This window comes from Mya arenaria, chromosome 5, assembly GCF_026914265.1.
Source record: "Mya arenaria isolate MELC-2E11 chromosome 5, ASM2691426v1".
Taxonomy (NCBI): domain Eukaryota; kingdom Metazoa; phylum Mollusca; class Bivalvia; order Myida; family Myidae; genus Mya; species Mya arenaria.
Genome location: NC_069126.1, coordinates 26,656,970 through 26,680,967, shown reverse-complemented (window position 1 = coordinate 26,680,967; position 23,998 = coordinate 26,656,970). Strand labels below are relative to the sequence as shown.

Below are 23,998 nucleotides of genomic sequence, written 5' to 3'. Positions count from 1 at the left end.
TAATGATTAACTTCTATACTTTAAAGCAATAAATAAATTACATAGAACATTATTATGACCCCGCCACTATGTGATGTGGGCTTTATAGGAATCACCTTGTCCACTCTGTATCCATTCATGACTTCATATCATTTTATATAATTAAATCTCTTTAAAGGGACTGTACATCAGATTGGCACCAAAACGTTTTTTACTGTAACGAATTTCAGAACAATTATCTAATAGAATGTGTCATAATTGTAAAAAAAAGTATCAAAATGAAAAAAAATATTGTGTCGGAGACCGGGTTCGAACCCGTGTCGCCAACATTGCAGTCCAAGGTTGTATCCACTGTGCTACAAAGGCTTATTAAAAACTAGTGATATATTTAAGATATATATCTAACTTGGTAATATCACGTTATAACATCGACTAGCCAATTTTTGTCAGTTTTCCACAATTTTCTCTTTTTTTCTTGCAAATTGTTCATCTTGTGCACAGTTGCTTTAAGGAGATGTGAATTGCACAAAATCCATAACTCTTGGTGCTGTAATTGTTGAGTGATTGCTCGTTATTAATTTGCACACATATATTTGTCTTGAGCATAACTTGAAAAGTCTTTGAGGTATAGACCAATAACTTAATTGAGGTATTCTTACTGACACTGTTCATTCAATGAGCATTAATCACTCCCATTGATACTTCTGAATAGAAGAAGGTGGTGGTGTAGTGGTGTAAGATTCACATCCAGTTATGGGTCTAGTTTACTCACTTATATAGTACATAACATTTGCTAATGAAGATGTCAGGCAAATTGTTCACATGTCCTGATACTGGTACTACTTTCATGAAATGATGTTCTGATAATAAAGATAGTATTCTAAATTTGTCTATTTAATAGTTAGATTAAATAAAATAAATTGCCTATGCTTAATATTTGGCTAATTGAGCAGTGAGCCATTCGTAATCATTAAGATTTTACTTCAGGTCATCTAACTAACTTGAATAAAAACGTCAAAGCATCATAATGCCAACATGTAAAACTGAACTTCAACTTATGTTACATGACTTGTATAGAATTTTAAATATAGGCAATATTGTAAATCAAATTTTATTTAGTAAGAAAAAGCGTTAATGGAACTATTCAATACATAAAGCAATACTTGTTTTGAAATGTATACACAAACTTGTTACAGATTGCATTTAATACAAAAAATTGAATTACATGTCATTTATATGTACATGAATAGATTTATATTACAACTTTGTCAGTAGATGTAACAGCAACATGTGTTAACTGTTTTATGTAGAAATATGTGTACATATTCATGTATTTAATTCATATGTCAATGACTGAACATTGGCTAGTTAAAAATTGTAAGAAAACCTTTGTGATAGCTGAGCAATTTTATTGTTCCATTGTACATTATGTTTATGTGTTTTGCTTCCTGTTTCTAGCTTCACTGTTTCAATAAAAAGAAGTATTGTTCAGTTCAATCTTCATCAATTCATACCTCTTTAATTCATTTCATGTTTTCATCAGCAATTATAAATATTTATTAAATGACTAATAAAATGAAATGTGACTAAATAACTTTTAAGAGTCGACACGTAACCTATGAACATCATTTGTAATACTGTTATTAGAATCATGTGCTTAGAATTCAGTGAATCTTTCAATATTTCATCTACTTAAACTCACATAACATCTAAATTTTGCGTATACTTTTGAATATCAACAAATTTTATTCACAGTTCAGTTTTCTTAATCTTTATAATTTGGTCAGTTTTTTCATGTTCAAGTAAACTAATAACATATATGGAAACACAATTGCATTCATATTAAAGTGACATATTTCAAACAATGTGATTACATAGAAGTGGCTACTAATCATACATGTGACAGTTTTTTCTTTACAAAAAAATGAATGTGATAGTTGGAGGTTGTTTCGAGATATTAAATGTCAATTTATGTGTATTGTTAATGTTTTAATTGTTTTATGTATTGTTAACATTGTTTAAAAACTTAAGTCAAAGTTCAGTACTGTTGTTGTTCATAGCTATTAAGTCAATCTCATCCAAGTCCTTAGGCAAAATAAAGAATAGACATAAACAGCAATAAGATTATGTATAATCAGGTTAACTTTAAGAAAACTGATACAGAAAAAACAGATTTTTGAATGTTCTTTAGTTAAAATCTGGCAATGAGTGCCCCCCTCATCTATGCATTAGCTAGTACATTTTTGAGTTATTTGAAATGATTGAATTTGCAAAACATGTCATATTTAGAAAAATGGTCAGGTACACTGTATTGGCATTTCAACAAATTATAAAAATTCCTTTTTACTGTGTTATAAGATTTCTGTGTATATCAGATAAAGGATGATTAAAATCACCATGAAACACCATTTGTTTTGTTACTTCAAGTTATTCCACTGATATAATTAGGAGTATATACCCGCCTCATAAACAGCATAATAAATAGAATAGCTACTGTTTCATCATAATATGAGTCATGGCTGTACTGTATTTTGTAATAAGTAATTACTTTCTTCATGTCAATATGAAATAAAATATGACAATTAAGATGGAAATCATTACATTTCAAATATGTTTGTGCAACAAATTAACAATGGTTATGATAATAGTAATGCATTGTCTTCTTTATTCATGAATTCATTCAGATTCATTATACCATTAACAAGTTTGTTCTCTCTGTTTACACTTTACTGAGATTTTAAAGTAATCCATACAATTTAAAGCTTCATTCAAATTCAAGGTTGTTTTACTAATGTTTCCATTTTTGAGTTTGCGGCAACTCCATTTAAAAAAAGATTGTCACATATACTGAGTCATAATAGGTTTTAATGGTACAGGCACAGTTTGTCATCAGTTGTGTCAATATTGTATTTTAATTCATACAGGTATTAATCTTTCAGACCCAATTTCTCGAAACATCTGAAGCATAACAAGCTTTGGTATCTATTTTCATTAATAAAGATTTCTAATAAAACTCTATAAAGTTAAAGATTGTTTGTCTTTAATATAAGCAAAATTATTTCTATTGAAAGTACATGTATAAAAAGTCTTCAAAATGTTTATACTAGATACAAGTTAAACCTAAACCAAAATAGTGGATAAAAGATAAATTCTGTTTTTAGAGACTTAAGATGTTTTGAGAAAAAATGGGCCAATTGTGACAGTTTATGAAATTTGATACAGAAAGTTCTTAACTTAATTATACATAAAAATGTGAATCTATCGCAAGGTAATAATATTTCCTTCACTAGTCCAAATAATTAGATATGCACACAATTAAAACAATGCGAGTGTTCATTTCAAAATCTTGCAATAATAGCTCTTCTGTCCCTCTGCGCATTTGGGTCAAGTGCTCCAATGTAAGGTGGTGCATTGTCAGGGGCAACATGGATTTGTCCATCAAACACGACAGCATCATCTATACACATGTTATGCAGTTTAGCACAAACAACAAAGACTTTGGCTGCCTTCTCAGGTGTGATTTGGAGGAATCCTCCAGTCTTATGAAGACATCTGCATGAAATGAAGTGAGTGCAAACATAATATAATACCAATTAACAGCATTTTCCTATGATATACCTATAGGGTCAAAATTATTGTACTAGCAGTAAACAAAATAGGGTTCCGCCTATATTTAGAGGTGCATCTATAAGTTAGAGAGCTCGGCTACATTATTGTTTGAAAACATAGAAGCACAAAGACAAATATACACCTCTTAATATAGAGGTGCACCTCTAAGTTGTACATCACATCCAGTGGAATGTGATATGCCTATATCATAAGCTACTACTATTGCTTATTTTAAAGTGACATGTCTAACAATTGCATAACATATAAACATCAAATCTCGTTTAATTTAAGTTTCTTTTTATAATATTGATGAATTAACAACAAAAATAGCAGCTCAGGGATAATAATTTGAATTTAAGGTTGCAAATGAAAACAAATTAGTTTGTTATATTTTAATGAAAGAACTAATTTTGGTCTCCTATTGTTGTTATATTTATTCATTATTTATTTACATCTTCCATTTCAAAAGTGTTATCAATTGGGCTTTCTGAATAGAAACACTTCATAATTAGTTGCTTTACACTTCTTTAAGTCAAGTTGCTTACTTATGAACACCAATAGATGGTAACAAGATGGTAATACTGTATTTGAAAATAAAATAATTACCGAAATCTCGACTTCAACAAACCAAACGCTCTTTCAACTACCATTCTGGTACGGCTGTGTGCTAAGTTGAATGCATTTTCCTGTTGGGTCGTAGGCCGGATCTATCAGCAATTGCATGAAATTAGTGTTTAAAGCTATTGCATTTATATTTATAACTTGCATTATATCTGGGATCGATCCGAAGACCTTACCATGTTTTTACAAGTTACCTGATCATAATCTAGCAAATATGTCACCTAATATGCTACAAACACATTTTACATGATGGTGTTAATTAAATACAGACAATTACATGAAACCCTTTCTGTAATTGTATTGAACAATATTACATTAAAGTATTGTACACAATTATAATGTTTATACTTGCCTTTGGTGTGAGCATTTAAGGTTTCAGGGCATAACCCGCGTCACCAATCAGCCAACCAACATTATTTGCCTCGACCCATGCCTTCAGGCCACAGTTCTCAAATATGGTGTTGTCGTGTGTAGACCCCGGCCACTGAGCGACCACATCAGTGAATCGGCAATATGGACATATGCAGACAGATACATGATTTGGATTCCCTATGCATACAGATATTAATGCGAGTTACAGTTTTAATTCACTAAATGATTCAATACAATTTTTATTGCAGTGTAATTTGTTCGTTAGGTACATAAAGATAAATCATTTATTTCATCATACATGTATGTATTTAAAAATATTTCTTTAATTATCAACGTCACTTATACTACCGGGTAGTTCTAAAATTAATAATACCTCATATCGGGTGTCACTACTGCCTGCACGTTTATTGCATGGTATCCTTTTCTACACACATATATATCTTCCCTCACTCTTGGCGCTATGATGGGGATTATAGATCTTTCTTTGCATTTTATTTGTCTAAATATATTACCGGTCTCTTAAGCAATATCCTTGTGCCTCGTTGAGTACTTGGTTTGACGGTATGGTTTTTATTACATTGTTTTGAATGTTTTATTTGCACACAACAATGATGATGATGACACTATGCTATGCCAAAACCTCAACACATTTTCTTCAAACAAAAACAATGACATTCAGAATAACTTTTATTATATCATTTTAGAAAATAAACCCATACAATCAATGAAATAAACATGCATCTGTAAAATTACAAGTCATGTTATTTGTTCGTTAAATTCAACTTAATAAAGAAAATTGCAGTAAGCAATGCTGATCAATTTTAATAAACAATCCAACAGACTGAAAAACAAATCAACACAAATGAAAAAACTGTTTGCAAATCAGCAAGTATCTTTTTTATTCCTAATCAGATTGATATGCAAGGTGGAAGTTGACAGAATTACTGTCTGTTGCCTAAGTAGAAACAAGTACGGACATCCTTTTCCTGAGGCCATGAGAAAGAATCTTGGAGGGGCTTGAACCCACAACCTTTGATTTGAGGCTAATCATCTAGACCACTTTCACCTTTTCACATTTTAAAGAGCCCAGTTTACAATATGGCATTTGCAAGGATGTTCTCTATTAAATGATTTTCTGAAGTCTCAAAATTGAACTGAACAAAATAGTTCTCCTTTATTTGGTCTGCCAATGCCATCTGTTTCTGTAGTTATCTTCCCTCCTTAATATAGAATCAAAGTGCTGAAAGCACTGATGGACTAGGGCTTCATTCAGGGGAATATTGACAACCATGTTCTAAGCATTAACAAATCGGGTCACATCACAAGGGGTCACTGTTTAATGGGCTAGCTTAAACTTTAGACTAAAACTGCTTGCAAGCTGCAAAGGAAATTTGAAAAATCTAGTTAAGTGTGTGAAGAGTGGGGGGGGGGGGCTTAAGCGTTAAATCAGATAAAGTCATAGTTCTTTTGAATATTCTCAAAGTCGTTAAATCAGACTTGTACAAATTAATTTACGTGGTTGGCACACATACTTCTTTAATTTGATCAATTCCTTTTAAATCAAAGGACTGTTATTTGCAGTTTCAGAGAAGATTTTCAATGATGTAATTATATACTTTATAGAAAACCTGTCACCTCTTTTTCAGGGGAGCTTTAAATCACAGGGCCATACTTTGAACAATCTTTGTAAAAGACATCTACATTGTACACCTATGTCAGACTGCATACAGAATGCTATTAGGAAGTAGTTTTTATTTAAAAAGTGAAGAATTATTTTCTCCCTCTTAATTTGTGTTTGGTATTCAATTCATATAACATGTTACCATGATAACTTAGTGCTGTTGATAAATATTAGGCACTGCCTTCTGTCTAATGCTATTCATATAACTGCTGCAGACTTTTGTACATAGCAAAGCAAGTTGAGTAGACTAAGATGAGATGAATAACTTTTTTAAAGTATGAAATATTGAAATGTCTTTTAAATACTTTGTCAATCAAATTTCATAACATGGTGTCAGCAGTTCATCACACTGCTAGTGAGAATGGAATACCAAACATAATTTTATTCTTTATTTTATACCCATTATCAATCCACATGCAATACATATCACAACATACTTTAACCCATATTCCGCTCCAGTGCAATACGGCCATATACCACTCTTGTGTTCGAAGTCACGTCATAACAAGTATGTTGCGCAATATTAAATCGACGTCATTAAACCAATGAGTGCATCCTTAAAATGAAATTTATTATGCAAAGATGTGGCTTCTACGTCCTCTAATTAGTAATGTATATAATAAAGGGGTTATTAGTACTGCGTTTTGATCCGGATATGGTGGAATGTCATATTTGATTCTGGTAGTTTTTTGTAGATTTTGATTTTACTCGGCTTGTGCCTTGTGGTGTCCGAATCTGCAAAACTCTACTTGAGTCGAATACAACCTCCTGGATCAAAACGCAGTACTTATAACCCTATTCTGTACAAAACCTGTTACCCCGTGGACAGAGCATCTTTAACCCACAGGGCCATTGTAACTTTGAACAATCATTGTAAAAGACAACTACATACATGTACAAGATGCTTAAGGAAGTAGTTTGGAAAAAATTAGAATTATTTTCTCCGTCTTAATTTGTATGCATTAGATAACTCAATAAATGCAGCAGTTGGCCATTCTTATATTGTCCTCTGTCACTGTCCTGATAGATCCCTATCTCAATAGATGTAAAAGGTTGTAGGTTCATCATTCTCCTGGTCCAATATGTCATACAGAAAGAAGATGTTGAATGTAGAATCAAGAAGCTATCTTTTCAGGCACTCTAAATTATATAGTACTGTAACATTTGGAGTGCCAAATATTTGTTGGATTCCTAGGCAACAGGTATCAGGTGTTGCAGTACATTTGGCAAATACTTTTCACCCGTCCTTGTAAATCTAAAAAAGCTTTCATTTCGCACAAGTAGTTCATATAACTAAATTAAGGTTGCGAAATCAGAGTTTGAATAATTCTGAAAACTAGATGTGCCTTTAATTGCAGCAATTTGAACTCCAACTCATAATATCAATTAAGCTGGTTATGCAATACTGCAGTTCCTTGGTGTTGGGATTGCTTTATTTACTTGAATAAACAAACAGTTCTTGTGTTGGAAAGTACAATGTATTAACATGCATTTTTCTTGCCCTGACTCCATCCAAACCTTAAATCTTAGATCAACATGTACTTGGGGCTATGTGTAATATGAATGAGAACTATAAATTATGTTCAATTTAGTGCCACTTATGATATTTCATTCCACATACAAAAACACTAACATGTTCAACCCAATATCCTATGTTATGATATAACCATTGCCAAGTTGGTAATTTGAAAAAAAAAACAATTATATCTGGTCAGGGTTTGACAAAGTCTTTCTAGACAGCTGGATTTGTTTTGCAGTTACTTTGAAAATCTTCAAAAGCTAAACTGAACAAGACTTGAGCCAAAAACTCACAATACCAAAAGGGGTTTTAAAGATTTATGAGATCATTCTCACATCACATATACCATTAGTTCTTATCTACAAACTTAAGTCAACAAAATAATTAATGTTTTACATAAATATTGCAATGAATAAAACATATTGCAATAAGTGCCAATAACATAGCAATCAAGTATAATCACTATAGGCCTAAACATGAGATTTCAACATTTTCCTGATAAACGATAAATAATTTTACTTAACAATTTTCTCATTTTTTACACAAGCTGAAAAAATGGTCTCTTTTTGAATACTTCACATATTTCATGGCTTTCATCATTCAAACTAACATTTCGCTTGTTATTTCAATTTTCAATGATTGTGTAAACATTCATAAATGATGGTTAAAATTAACATTCATGCTAATCATGCCTACCAAAAGCACATGACTGACCAATCAGTATCCAATTTTGGCAGGGCTTATTGGTGGTTCATTGAAATCAACCATGACCTCCCACAATCTGCACTGATCGACTGAGTAGGTAATGAATTGTTTCAATTGTTCTTATTTTCATAAACTTGGAAAACAACTGCAGTGAATAAAATTTATTCCTCATCACTGAGAGAAAGTTTAGAAAAATGGACGAAGCCGAGTTACATCTAGTAGGATATCAAATCCTACAAATGTATTCATCATTATATATAACCGTATTTAGTAAATGTTAAATTTTTGAAAGTCTAAATAGTTTCATTTTTTTGTATATCAAAGAACATTTGTGTGTATAATTTTGATGATATTTTGTGATTCATTTAATTTCATTCTTGTTTCATTTAGTGTTCAATCCCAAGCTTTCTTGTTCACATTTAAGTGCAAGAAAAGTCACTGATCTGAATAAATTCATTATAATGTAAGGTCACATAAAGGATATATTGTGCTTTTTAAAAATAACATTTTTTCATCCGTTTAAAATTATGTCAAATGAAGTGCATTGACATTTTATTATGAGTTTAAAGCTGCACTCTCATTTTGACTTTTTTCATTTTTGTCTTGGAACGACAATACCTAGTAATCTTTTTAATGGAAAAACACGAAATAATTGCTATTAATAAATCGTTTGTAAACTATGGGGATCATCAGTTAGTAAGTTTCAATGCATTAATTGTACACATCGATACCAAGTTTATGACAATTTTCTACAATTTTCTTTAATTTTTTGCTTTTTCTTCATTATCTGAGTACAGCCCCGTTAAACTGTACCTTATAATGTCTGTGACTTATCAAATATTGAATAGTAATGGTCTACAACCAAGATTTGTTTTGATTATTCAGGTTTCAAACTGCATTGTGTATGCGATTGGAAAGGTAATCTTGAAAGCTCACTTATTATAATTTTTACAAATAACATTCACCCTGCAAGGTACTCATATTTGGATGATACATAACATAAAGATTTGCACAGTCATTTATGTATACTTGCATTTATTGATAAAGGATACCTTTTTCAAATCTTTGATTTAGATTACAAAGTATAACTTATATATATAAATATATATTCTTAACTTTATCTGAATACACAAGCTAATGCATCAGTCAATTGTAACCATGCCCCCCCCCCCCCCCAGATGCCCTGCACCCAATGGACATTAGGTTAAGCCCCATCCACACTGTATTTTCCGGGAAGACCTGGCACTGCGGGGCCATCTGAAAGGTAAAAACATGGCCCATTTCGCCGGCTATCCCCGGTATACCCCCGGATGTGGGAGCCGTGGTTACAATTGACTGGTGCATAATGATACATAGTGATCCAATCTCATGCCAAGATGATTTCTGGTCTGACATCGCGAGGTTAGATATTCTTAAGCATAAAAAAGCCTTGACAGCATTTGAGAAAGACTGTTGTGAGATTAAATCTTCATTACTTTATTATTCCACAACATTGTGTGATAAGGGATCTTTATTGAATATTTTGATTTTGTTCCCTAAACGCCACAAGTCAACTGATTAATTAATACAAATTCAATTCTATCTCCACAATATTCGGCACTGCATTGTTAAATAAAACTCAAAAGTTACACTTGTAAATTATTTAACCAAATATCTTTCCCTCAAATATTTCACAAATTTATATTGATCCATCAACAACAATGCATCACCATACTGTATCTCTGACTGATTTTTGATTTTCATTATTGGCTAGAAAACAAAAAATGAGCACAAAGCGTCTTCAGAAAAAGAACTTGTAAAGTTTGCACCAGTCAATTGTAACCACGCCCCCCCCCCGGATTTCCATCCAGCCAATCCCCGGTAAAATCCCTGCCCTGCGAGAACGAACTGGTGGTAAAATCCCGTAAATAACACCACACCCCGGGGATCTAAGGTAAGAGCAATTTCCTGATATATTTTGAGAGAAGACAAAACCACCGCAATCACCTGGCATTGCGAGGACACTAGTTCTGGATTCCATAACTGTAATGTTCATATTTATTTTTTTGATGTTTGCAACACGTCCAAAAAGGTAATATATTATAATGTGTACGCTGAAGTTCTTTAGCTACGAGGACACCTGAAAGGTAAAAACACAGCCCTTTTCCCTGGTATATCCCCGAGGGGGCCGTGGTAACAATTGACTGGTGCATTATATAAGAGAGGAAATCGAAATTGAGCATGCAAGATTGTTTTACCAATGGCGATAGTTTATCACAATGTCATGTACTTACACTGAGAGTGGCTCCAAGATTTTTCTTTGCACATAGGTAAACAATCATCTTATTCACAGATGCTGTGCACATATTCATACGTTTGGCTTCATTTATAATGAAACTTCATAAATAAGAATTCGCATATTTGATATTGTTTTATCTCCATTTTGCAAAATTGAAATCACATGATTTTTTTCAAACGAACTTGTATTGCTTGAAAATTAACGTGTCAAATTAAAAATGCTACCCACGGTAAGATGAAAATAAATCCGTTTGATGGTGGTAATCATTTAATGGCGGCTTTATTGATAAATTTCCTCAATAAAACACTATGAAATTCACATCATCAGCATCCGGAAGTAGTGATAACATACATATCTGAATCATTCGGCCGCTCTGATCAGAGTAAATTTTGAGGTCAATAAGTAGACTGGTACCCTGGTTTACTTTTCCTGAAAAATATAAAGTTATACAGGTACGCGGCATATGGTTTTGAGTTAACATTAATACTATTTGAACAATAAATACCAACAATCATGTTGTATTTAAAAAAAAGTGCTAAGTGCCATGCGATGATTTGTTAAAAAAACTTTGTATCGAAAAGAAAATATCACAGAAACATGCAAATTATGTCGAAAAAAAGATCAGGGACCGACTTCGGAATACCAACATTGTATACAAAGGATAACAATACTTTTTTTAAACCAACTTTCCTAGTTGTTTTCTACTTAGACCGCACGCTTTATTCGCTTTTGATACGTATGAATTCACAAGACATTTCGAATGCGCGACGGGCACCGCGGTTAGCTGATACTGGTTTCTTTTCGGATAAAAAAGAAAGAGGGTACCAGTCTATCAATACAGAGCATTGAACGGAAAAAAATTCGATGCGTACTTTTCCAATATGTTCATATTCTTATTGCATATAATCTGACCGTATGCAAGAACATTCATGTAGTTGACCCGATTGACTCACTCGCTACGTACGCATTTCTTGTGCTTCATTAAAAGAAAATACAGTTAGCTTGAATTGTTATAGGAGAACTATTTTTATTGGATGTTTTCATTGTAATCAGTTATGGTACTACTTTGATTATTCAAATTCGCTAACGGCAATCCAATCAAAATACAGCGTATGAATACATTACGTCAGTGAACCCTCAGATGCGGCTTGAGAATGCAGATAGCGCGTTTACGGCTGTGAACTAGGCCACAAGTGCCCTAGTCCAAAAACCGCTTTAAGCGTAGATAAATCCATTACCACACAGTTGAAAAATATAAATATATGCACTTTCCTTTGTTACAAAAAAGTTCCAAAGTGATAAAATATGTGTCCAAATTAAAACAAAAGTTCATTCAAGTACTCTGAGAAATATATTTTAAAAAGTGACTGCAAGAGGGTAACCACTGAGTAGCACTGCCATGCATAACAAGTCTGGCTCTATCTACACGTAGGTTGTAAAGTAAACCTCCAGCTTCAGATTCAAACGTGTGTATTGCTTCAGGCATGGAAGGTTTAATGTATCTAATAATCTCAGGCCAACAGATAACTTTTATCTGCAACTTCACATCAGTATGTTAGTCATCAAATATTTGAGATGACACGATGTTCCACTTTACACGTTGTTTCCATCTTGCACTTATTTTCCCAAGGTAGGCTTTGCAGATGTGTTATATGATTTCCATGGATTGCAGGTCAATCCTCAGTACAATGGCATTTTTTATTACATTCGGATTCCAGTGCCTGAAATAGAAAACATAAAATACAACAGAAATAATAGGAATTATATTTTCAGATCAATTATTTTAAAAGCCTGTACAACAACAGAAAAGTATTCACAAAATATTGAGTGCCACATCAATTTAAAGCTGCATCCTCACAGATTTACTATTCTGACACCTTTTTATTTTTGTCTTTTAAAGCTGCACTCTCACAGATATACCCTCTTTAAAACTTTTTTTTATTTTTTGTCTTGGAAAGAGCAAATTTTTGCATAACTATTTGTAAACCAATGATATAAGTTTGCTGACAAAAAATCAGATGGTAGATTTTCGTATTCCCGTTCGAAAATTAATGTTTTATGGCTTAAAACCATTACTAACGGTTTCAGAAAAATGCGTCAAACATCATTTTTTAACTTGAATATAAAAATATGCGATCTAATTTTATTGTCAGCAGTCTCACATAACTGGTTTCCATGGATTCTTGCAAAAATTGGCTCGTTCCAAGACAAAAAAAAAGAAAAAAAAGTAGTCAACACGTTCAATCTGTGAGAGTGCAGCTTTAATGAGCCAATTGGCAATACTTGTGCAAATGTATAGAAACCAGTGATATTAGACTGCTGACATAATATCAGATCACAGTCTTTCATATTCAAGTTTGAAAATTTGGTATAAATTCTTTCTATTTAGTCATACAAGGTCACACATAATAGAACAGATTTCAATTGTTTGGAAAATACTTTTTCGCTATTGCTTTAAGCCGTATATTTGTGTACATTTAATTTAATTACTCCTTTGATATCAATTGAGGGCTTTTGAGGAACGACCAAGAAGAACTGTCAATATGTGAGAGAGCAGCTTTTAGCTCTGGAATAAATTTAAGAATTTATATAAAATGAACTTGTTATTATGTTGAAATTCCACTACAATGTTGATATTTTAAAACTGTCATTCGTTGTTGATTAATTGTGCAAACATGCAAGTACATTTGGGCTTAAACCAGTAGGGAACTTGATTGTTAAATTATTGTCCGAATTTCGAAAATAGCACAACCATATACCTCAACTGCCATTTTTCATTAGAACAAGCCAGGAATTCAGAGTCGGCCGCACCACTGGTACCATACTGCTCTCTGAAAATTACAATAAGAATTAAATTTAAATGTCTGCAATTCACGGGCACAGCAAAAATGTCAGCATTTTTCAATGTTTCTGCATCAGCACCACCGTTTGATATCATAGAATTTAACCTTGAAAGAAATGTGTGCTGGTTAATATGTTCAAACTCATTTTGCTAGACCACTAGAATGAAGATCTAATTTATTTAGAGGGCTATATTAGTGAACAGGCATTCAATTGTGCCATTACATTAATTAAGCGGTTTGATACCAACACTCACAGACATATAAACCATACATCCTTGGTTAAAATAATGTAAATTGTTTGATACCAACACTCACGGACATATTAACAATACATCCTTGGTTAAAAGAAAGTAAATTTTAATTATAAAAAAAATGAAGTTGATGAAATGAAATGTAAATACACTGAGAAAAGAAAATCTAACCTATTTATCAATCTAAGTAAAGTCAGATTCAGACTTAAAAATAAAAATAACACTTACACACAAATAAGTGGTAATAGTTCGCTCCTCATTCTGTCTTTGGTCTAACATATCTCTTGGTTGTTTGAACATCTTCTGGTCGGCCATGAAGGACTATTTTCTTGCAACCCGTATTATTTCCGAGGCCATATCTTGATACTAGCCGAGGAGTTCCGATTGATCCGATATGGGGCTTCTTTACGCGAATTGAAAACGGTGTTAATCGCCGGCGGCCGCATCGTACTTTCGTATATCCTTATTACTATTTACGAGATCTATCTCGAAGCTTGCCGGAGATGGCAGAGTTGTTACGATTGAATACGGATGTGTCTACATTGGGCGATACTATTTCCCAGTCTCTCTTCGTAAAATCCGGTCTCATCTGGTCTCATAATTCCAAGCTTATAACCCCAGGCAACGCATTGTATTACCGATGTTTGTTAAACTAATTTTGCAATCTTATTTGCTTTATGTGTAACAAAATGATATAAAATATATAAACACTATGTCTTGATTTGTTATATAAGTAAACTATTGATGCAACTTGTTTAAAGTGTAGAGGAAGATGCGATGGCAGTAAAAAACCTCATGTTTTTTTTGTTTGTTTTTTTAAATAAAATATTGAGGATGGCTGGAGTATGAAGTAACTTAAAATTGCAGCTCTAAAATTATGTTATGTCAACTTTAACTTTAATGTGAAACTCGGTATAATAGATTAATGAGTTCAGTGAGTTAAGTAAGGAATATTAACGATCACCATTTTTCGTTTATATTTTTTGTGCTTTTCGCTAACATTGAATAAATTCGAATACCTTCGTCATTATAACACAACTTGAGCAGAATATATTTTATTTGTCAACTGGAACTTTGCAATGAATCTTTGACTGTTTAAGAAATCGGATGCCTAATATATCATTTAGTTTTTAAATTTGGTTATATGTTATTAACGTATTTTTTCTAAACTTTATTACAGCCGTTGCATAACATTTATTCTATAGCATTGCCTTTATCTATATACAACAATATTTTTATGCTGAACATGAATTTGAGAACATAAAAGTATATACATAACTTAATGTATGAACCGAACGGTTGCGTGTAGTATGTGAAACGTGCCGGCTGTATGTTCAATCGGTGTCGTAGAGCCTATATGGATCGCTCTTATATAAATTTTCCTCAGGCTACCTTGCCTTATGATTAAAACAAATGATTCGAAAAATGATTGGTGAGTTAAAACATAATCAACCAAATAATCAGGGTTCAAAGAGTATGCATTGGTTTATATAAAGTTCAGTCACTTGATGAATGGCTTTCTCTTACGGGAGCTTGTTTATTTGCGATGCAAAATACCTTAACCTTTATCAGCGCGCAGATCGCCATGCTTTGTGGCCAACGCATATGTCAGGTATGAGGCTTACTATAGTTTCTAGTCACCAGCTCCATCTGGCTACTTGAACTGGAACGCTAGATAACCCTATAGATGTCAAGTTCATGGTGCCTTTTTATCCCACAGATCGCAATGCTCTGTGTTCAATAATAAACAGCCAGAAGGTCAATACTATAATTATTTGCCTTCAAATGACTATTTCCGGTTACTGTTTGATGTTACCTCGACGGCGGTTAATCACATAATGACTATTTCGTTGTTGTTGTTGTTGAGTTTATGAATGTCTGCCCGCGCCCTATGATAGCTGCATTATGGCTTGACCCCGTCACATCCCCTAGTGTGACTTAAACAGAATTTCGAAAGCCAAAGGGGGGGGGTTACTCCCATCGGTTGACGGGATATTCGCCAAAGGAGTAAATTTGTACCCAAAGTGCCGCGAAACCTGCGATGAATGAGATCTAGAGTGGTCCCACAGCTCTGACTATTGGATATGGTTTAATTTCTCTAGTCTTAACTACACTTGTAAATTTGATATTGCATTGTATCTTTAAAACACATTTACGTATAAGAATGGTATTTTTTTAAAGATGGGCAAGACTCAGTTCATTGACTAGAAAGTGTTGTGAGAACAGGACTTTTCACCCACTATACGTATTTCTATTTCTAATATATATGAACTGACCACTTTGTTGTCGATGCCCGACTATTGCCTCACTATTTAATTATTGAAGCTTCTTCAAGACCAGAGAGTGCGTTGACATAACTTTATTACACTTCATGTTTTTTAAATGTTCATGTACTTATATAGAAAAGGTAACTACGGTTGTTTAAAAAAAAATAAAAAAAATATATAATTGAATAAAATTATTATTATGTTGTGTATTTTTTGTGTTTTTTTTATTATTATAATATTCTTTTTGGTAAATCGGCCCGCGCCCGATTTTTTTTCCATTTTAATATGTATGTGCGGGATATAGACATAGTATACTTTCTATACACAGGTATGTAGCCCCTGGTCCAGTGCATTCTCTTTTTTATCAATGGGTCGTAACAATATATATTTTCAAAATTTAAATATCATTATGTGAATGAATGAATTAGGGCTGGGAACAAAAATTGTTTTAATAACAATTATCCTGGACCAGAAGCGTTATATTACAACACCATCACCTAGCATAGCATGTAATATCATCATGTCCTCCTAATAGTACTATGGATGTATAACGGTTTAAATCGGTAGAATTGTTAACTCAAAATGTCTCTATACAGTTTATACCGATATTGGTTTTCTTTCTTGACTACTTCGGCCGAAAAAAAATTTGGTTTCGTTTTAGGTTATGGTGACTTGCATTTAATAATTTATAGTTAAATCGATGTATATCATCATACTCCTTTTAAAAATACCTCATCCTTTCATGTGAAACCGAAAGAAGAAAAGAAAAGAAATGTTTTGTCACCAAAATGTAGATTGAAACTCATGGAAATAGTTTATAGCTACTAAAAGAGATCCAAATTATACGCAAGATACAAGGTACATGAATCTTTATTTAAAGTCGGGTATGCGTTTACAACATGAATAACAAACAAACATAACATATCAAATAAAAATAACAATGAGCTTGTGACCTGTAAATAAAAGTATAAATGTTAATATGAACACATATTGGAGCATGCTTACAAATACAAATAGTATGAAAGCATCGAGAACAGTGATAACACCAACACGTTTTCCCGGCTGTACGGCCAGTCCTCACGCGCACGGTTCCACTAGTTGATATACCACTGTAAAATTGTTAGTTGTTTCAACAGACCTTATTTCTTATAGGACCTTTTGTTTTGTGTGGTATTTAATTTTGTTTAGGTATTTTGTTCCCGACAGGTATGCAAACACTGCTTCCCTTACCTTCTCTGTAATATCAGGTTCGGGAAACAGCAGATGATACCTGTCGATGACTGACATATTTAGTTTCAGAAGTTTTATTTTCAGGTTTTCTCGTTGTTCCTTATATGATGGGCATTTAAAGAAAATGTGATGGAATGTTTCATTGTCTCCGCATTGGTTACAGCAGTCAGTATTTGTATAATTCTCAGCAGCTAGCATACTGGTTCCTAAACGAAGACTTTACATTTTAGTGTATTTGTACTATTTGATGTTACCTCGACGACGGCCAAACACATAATGACTATTTTAGCTGAGCGACGCGCTTATATACTCACAGGGCGGACGAGTTCATTATTAAGATGGGTAAAACGGGTATATTCCACTTTGCGAAAACATGAAGGGAGACAGCTTTATTTTTACTAATACTCTTTATGAAAACAACTCCCGGTTAATAAATAATATTTAACATGATTTCTTTAATTATTATTGTCCCTTATAGAATATTTATATGGAATGAATAAGTCTAAAATATGAAACTAACCTTTGAAAAACACCGCCAGACATTTAACTTTGTAACGCAAACGGCAAATTTATAACAAAGGGTGGTAATTGTGCAAATATGCGGTTACGCTACATTACCCACGCCTTCGAGTTCATGCGTCCCTGCATGAATTATAAAAAAAATGATTAAACAATGCAATTTTTAATGAAACAAGTTTGTATCCACAAACAACATGATACAATATGCAAATTCGAAAATGTCAATAGTCAAACAATTTCTCCTCTTAAAAATGTTCCGTAAATGTTTGTGCAACAAATTCACAGTTATTTCGACACATAAACACAAATAACACAAAAATTTTCACAACTTTACACTCTCATTAAAACACTTTGCCTTAAGTGATGGTAAACTGAATATAATCTAATAAAACAAATGTACTTCAGATTCAGTTTCTACTTGTGTCCCTAAGTCAGATGAACATAGAAGGATTGGCTGTCCTTCTGATCCTGCCCACAAATGTTGCATCTCAAAGATGTATTCATATTGTGACAACCAGCATGAGCGCATTACATGACGTAGTCCCTATACTGTTTGCCACAATATGTGTAAACAAATTGATTATTCTAATATATGTGTTCGTCAGGTACGTCATTTTCTGTCTGCGTCTCCTGGTACCTTGATTTTTTCTTGATCATTACCAGATCTGTCTGTACTTCAGTCACAGACGTTCTCGGCTGAAAACAAAACTTCTTTGGCGTAGAGTTGGAAGGTACGTCGTTGCACTTCCTCTTGGAAGCAAACACTGGCTGGAACGTTGGTTTCCCGAAGATTCTGCCCTTGAAGATAACGTTGGTCTTTTCTTTCTTCTGAATGTTCGATTTCCCTTTCTTCGCTACAGACTTAATTCACCATTCCAATGCCCTTACTATTTTCCGCTGTAGGCACACTTTCTTTCTGCTTCTCAATACCGACTGCTGTCTCTTTTAGTGTGCTCTTTGGCTCTTTTTCGTCCGCCTTGAACACATTTGGTTTACTTTCTAGCGACCGATCTGTTTCCCATTGAACTTCACTATCCTTCCCACGATGTACTTTTCGCACGTGTTTTAGCATGTATGCTCTTCTCTTGAACACTTTTGTACAACTCTCACAGGTTCTTCCGGCCCTTTTTATCCATCCCATGTCCTTATCCCTTTTCTCAGTTGTCTTAGTGTCTTTTGTCCATAAAGGCTCTTTTCTCTTACATGTACGCTCACCCGTATTCGCATGGGATTGAGAAGCTTTTAGTTCGGAACAATTCCTTCTCAAATGGTACTTTGACCCACATTCAAAACATCTTTTTTCCGTTGTCCCTGTTAAGATCCCATTTACGGTAACGGACGTTTCCACTCCAGCCGTAATTCATCTGTGAATTTGACGGTCTACACATTTCCTTTCATAACTTATCAATGGTGTATTGCATTTCCTGCATTTTCTTCATAAGTTCCTTTACCTCATACGCTATCGTCGGACTTTCGTTTGCGGCAAGGCACACCATTCCCTTGCTCTTTCTTTCCGCTCTGTAAAAAGCATCCAGCTCTACAGCATGGCACACTTCGTCATTTAAATTCACAGGCCTATCCTGTTTTATCTTCAATCGCATATCTGAATTCACCAGAGCATCCACAAACTGCTCTTTTGCCAATGTCTCGTGCACGTCTACGGGTGCGCTTGGATAGGCAAGGTTCTTCAGGCGACGAATTTCTTGCCCTAGCTCAGTCATCGACTCTGTAGCTCTCTGTCGCCTGTCCTTTAACTGAACTCTATATAGTTCAGTCTGGTTCGGAGGAGCGGACCTCTCCTCAAGAGCTTGAACTAATTCCGTGTAATTAGTTGTTTTCGTGGCCAAATTGCCATAAACACATTGTGCAGGTCCTCGCAATGACACTGACAAATAAAGACCATTTTGGGTATCATCCCAGTCATTTAACATAGCACAAGCTTCCAAATGTGTCTTATAATCAGTCCAGGCACCATTTCCATCAAACGTAGCCGGATTCATGACGGTACGTTTGTCACTATCTGCTGAGCCTCCAGCCCTTAATAGTTTACTTGTCTGACCATGACAAGTCCCATTTGCTTGTGGTTTCAGACCAAAACAAGCACTACCGACCCCATCTTCATCGGCCCCAGGCTCACTTTTTAACCGTCGCCTCTCTGTGACAAAATCGGTCCTAGCAGGTGTCTGTATGCCTACATCACATCGAGTGTGAATCCCTGGCTTAGGCATATAAGTTACAAGCCTGCTACAAGACAAATCCAAGTCCCGTTGTGCCATCGCTATTTTTTTCTCTAGTTGTAGAATGTGCACCTCCCGCTTTAAATGTTCGATTTCTCTGGCCATCATCCCTTAACTCTGCATACAGGTCTGGCTGTGATGACGTTTGATCCATATTTAATGTAGCCCCACGTTGGGCGCCAAGTTTTGTAACGTGCCGGCTGTATGTTTAATCGGTGTCGTAGAGCCTATATGGATCGCTCTTATATAAAATTTCCTCAGGCTACCCTGCCTTATAATTAAAACAAATGATTCGAAAAATGATTGGTGAGTTAAAACATAATCAACCAAATAATCAGGGTTCAAAGATTATGCATTGGTTTATATAAAGTTCAGTCACTTGATGAATGGCTTTCTCTTACGGGAGCTTGTTTATTTGCGATGCAAAATACCTTAACCTTTGTCAGCGCGCAGATCGCAATGATCTGTGGTCAACGCAGATGTCAGGTATGAGGCTTACTAGAGTTTCTAGTCACCAGCTCCGTTCACCAGACTATATCGCAATGCTTTATGTATCTGGCTTCTTGAACTGGAACGCTAGATAACCCTATAGATGTCAAGTTCATGGTGCCTTTTTATCCCACAGATCGCAATGCTCTGTGTTCAATAATAAACAGCCAGAAGGTCAAGACTTAATATGTATGTGCGGGATATAGACATAGTATACTTTCTATTCACAGGTATGTAGCCCCTGGTCCAGTGCATTTTCTTTTTTATCAATGGGTCGTAACAATATATATTTTCAAAATTTAAATATCTTTATGTGAATGAATGAATTAGGGCTGGGAACAAAAATTGTTTTTACTAACAATGATCCTGGACCAGAAGCGTTATATTACAACACCATCACCTAGCATAGCATGTAATATCATCATGTCCTCCTAATAGTACTATGGATGTATAACGGTTTAAATCGGTAGAATTGTTAACTCAAAATGTCTCTATACCTTTTATACCGATATTGGTTTTCTTTCTTGACTACTTCGGCCGAAAAATAATTTGGTTTCGTTTTAGGTTATGGTGACTTGCATTTAATAATTTATAGTTAAATCGATGTATATCATCATACTCCTTTTAAAAGTACCTCATCCTTTCATGTGAAACCGAAAGAAGAAAAGAAAAGAAATGTTTTGTCACCAAAATGTAGATTGAAACTCATTGGAATAATTTATAGCTACTAAAAGAGATCCAAATTATACGCAAGATACAAGGTACATGAATCTTTATGTAAAGTCGGGTATGCGTTTACAACATGAATAACAAACAAACATAACATATCAAATAAAAATAACAACGAGCTTGTGACCTGTAAATAAAAGTATAAATGTTAATATGAACACATATTGGAGCATGCTTACAAACACAAATAGTATGAAAGCATCGAGAACAGTGATAACACCAACACGTTTTCCCGGCTGTACGGCCAGTCCTTACGCGCACGGTTCCACTAGTTGATATACCACTGTAAATTGTTAGTTGTTTCAACAGACCTTATTTCTTATAGGACCTTTTGTTTTGTGTGGTATTTAATTTTGTTTAGGTATTTTATTCCCGACAGGTATGCAAACACTGCTTCCCTTACCTTCTCTGTAATATCAGGTTCGGGAAACAGCAGATGATACCTGTCGATGACTGACATATTTAGTTTCAGAAGTTTTATTTTCAGGTTTTCTCGTTGTTCCTTATATGATGGGCATTTAAAGAAAATGTGATGGAATGTTTCATTGTCTCCGCATTGGTTACAGCAGTCAGTATTTGTATAATTCTCAGCAGCTAGCATACTGGTTCCTAAACGAAGTCGTGTGTAGACTTTATATTTTAGTGTATTTGTACTATTTGATGTTACCTCGACGACGGCCAAACACATAATGACTATTTCAGCTGAGCGACGCGCTTATATACTCACAGGGCGGACGAGTTCATTATTAAGATGGGTAAAACGGGTATATTCCACTTTGCGAAAACATGAAGGGAGACAGCTTTATTTTTACTAATACTCTCTATGAAAACAACTCCCGGTTAATAAATAATATTTAACATGATTTCTTTAATTATTATTGTCGCTAATAGAATATTTATATGGAATGAATAAGTCTAAAATATGAAACTAACCTTTGAAAAACACCGCCAGACATTTAACTTTGTAACGCAAACGGCAAATTTATAACAAAGGGTGGTAATTGTGCAAATATGCGGTTACGCTACATTACCCACGCCTTCGAGTTCATGCGTCCCTGCATGACTTATAAAAAAAATGATTAAACAATGCAATTTTTAATGAAACAAGTTTGTATCCACAAACAACATGATACAATATGCAAATTCGAAAATGTCAATAGTCAAACAATTTCTCCTCTTAAAAATGTTCCGTAATTGTTTGTGCAACAAATTCACAGTTATTTCGACACATAAACACAAATAACACAAAAAAATTCACAACTTTACACTCTCATTAAAACACTTTGCCTTAAGTGATGGTAAACTGAATATAATCTAATAAAACAAATGTACTTCAGATTCAGTTTCTACTTGTGTCACTAAGTCAGATGAACATAGAAGGATTGGCTGTCCTTCTGATCCTGCCCACAAATGTTGCATCTCAAAGGTGTATTCATATTGTGACAACCAGCATGAGCGCATTACATGACGTAGTCCATATACTGTATGCCACAATATGTGTAAACAAATTGATTATTCTGATATATGTGTTCGTCAGGTACGTCATTTTCTGTCTGCGTCTCCTGGTACCTTGATTTTTTCTTGATCATTACCAGATCTGTCTGTACTTCAGTCACAGACGTTCTCGGCTGAAAACAAAACTTCTTTGGCGTAGAGTTGGAAGGTACGTCGTTGCACTTCCTCTTGGAAGCAAACACTGGCTGGAACGTTGGTTTCCCGAAGATTCTGCCCTTGAAGATAACGTTGGTCTTTTCTATCTTCTGTATGTTCGACTTCCCTTTCTTCGCTACAAACTTAATTCACCATTCCAATGCCCTTACTATTTTCCGCTGTAGGCACACTTTCTTTCTGCTTCTCAATACCGACTGCTGTCTCTTTTAGTGTGCTCTTTGGCTCTTTTTCGTCCGCCTTGAACACATTTGGTTTACTTTCTAGCGACCGATCTGTTTCCCATTGAACTTCACTATCCTTCCCACGATGTACTTTTCGCACGTGTTTTAGCATGTATGCTCTTCTCTTGAACACTTTTGTACAACTCTCACAGGTTCTTCCGGCCCTTTTTATCCATCCCATGTCCTTATCCCTTTTCTCAGTTGTCTTAGTGTCTTTTGTCCATAAAGGCTCTTTTCTCTTACATGTACGCTCACCCGTATTCGCATGGGATTGAGAAGCTTTTAGTTCGGAACTATTCCTTCTCAAATGGTACTTTGACCCACATTCAAAACATCTTTTTCCGTTGTCCCTGTTAAGACCCCATTTACGGTAACGGACGTTTCCACTCCAGCCGTAATTCATCTGTGAATTTGACGGTCTACACATTTCCTTTCATAACTTATCAATGGTGTATTGCATTTCCTGCATTTTCTTCATAAGTTCCTTTACCTCATACGCTATCGTCGGACTTTCGTTTGCGGCAAGGCACACCATTCCCTTGCTCTTTCTTTCCGCTCTGTAAAAAGCATCCAGCTCTACAGCATGGCACACTTCGTCATTTAAATTCACAGGCCTATCCTGTTTTATCTTCAATCGCATATCTGAATTCACCAGAGCATCCACAAACTGCTCTTTTGCCAATGTCTCGTGCACGTCTACGGGTGCGCTTGGATAGGCAAGGTTCTTCAGGCGACGAATATCTTGCCCTAGCTCAGTCATCGACTCTGTAGCTCTCT

The 23,998-nt window shown here is 34.5% G+C and overlaps 1 pseudogene; it reads right to left on the bottom strand.

The window, feature by feature from the left end:
- Positions 1-1,372: 1,372 nt before the first annotated feature.
- On the bottom strand, positions 1,373-19,015 carry LOC128235582 (putative nuclease HARBI1; annotated as a pseudogene).
- Positions 19,016-23,998: the final 4,983 nt, after the last annotated feature.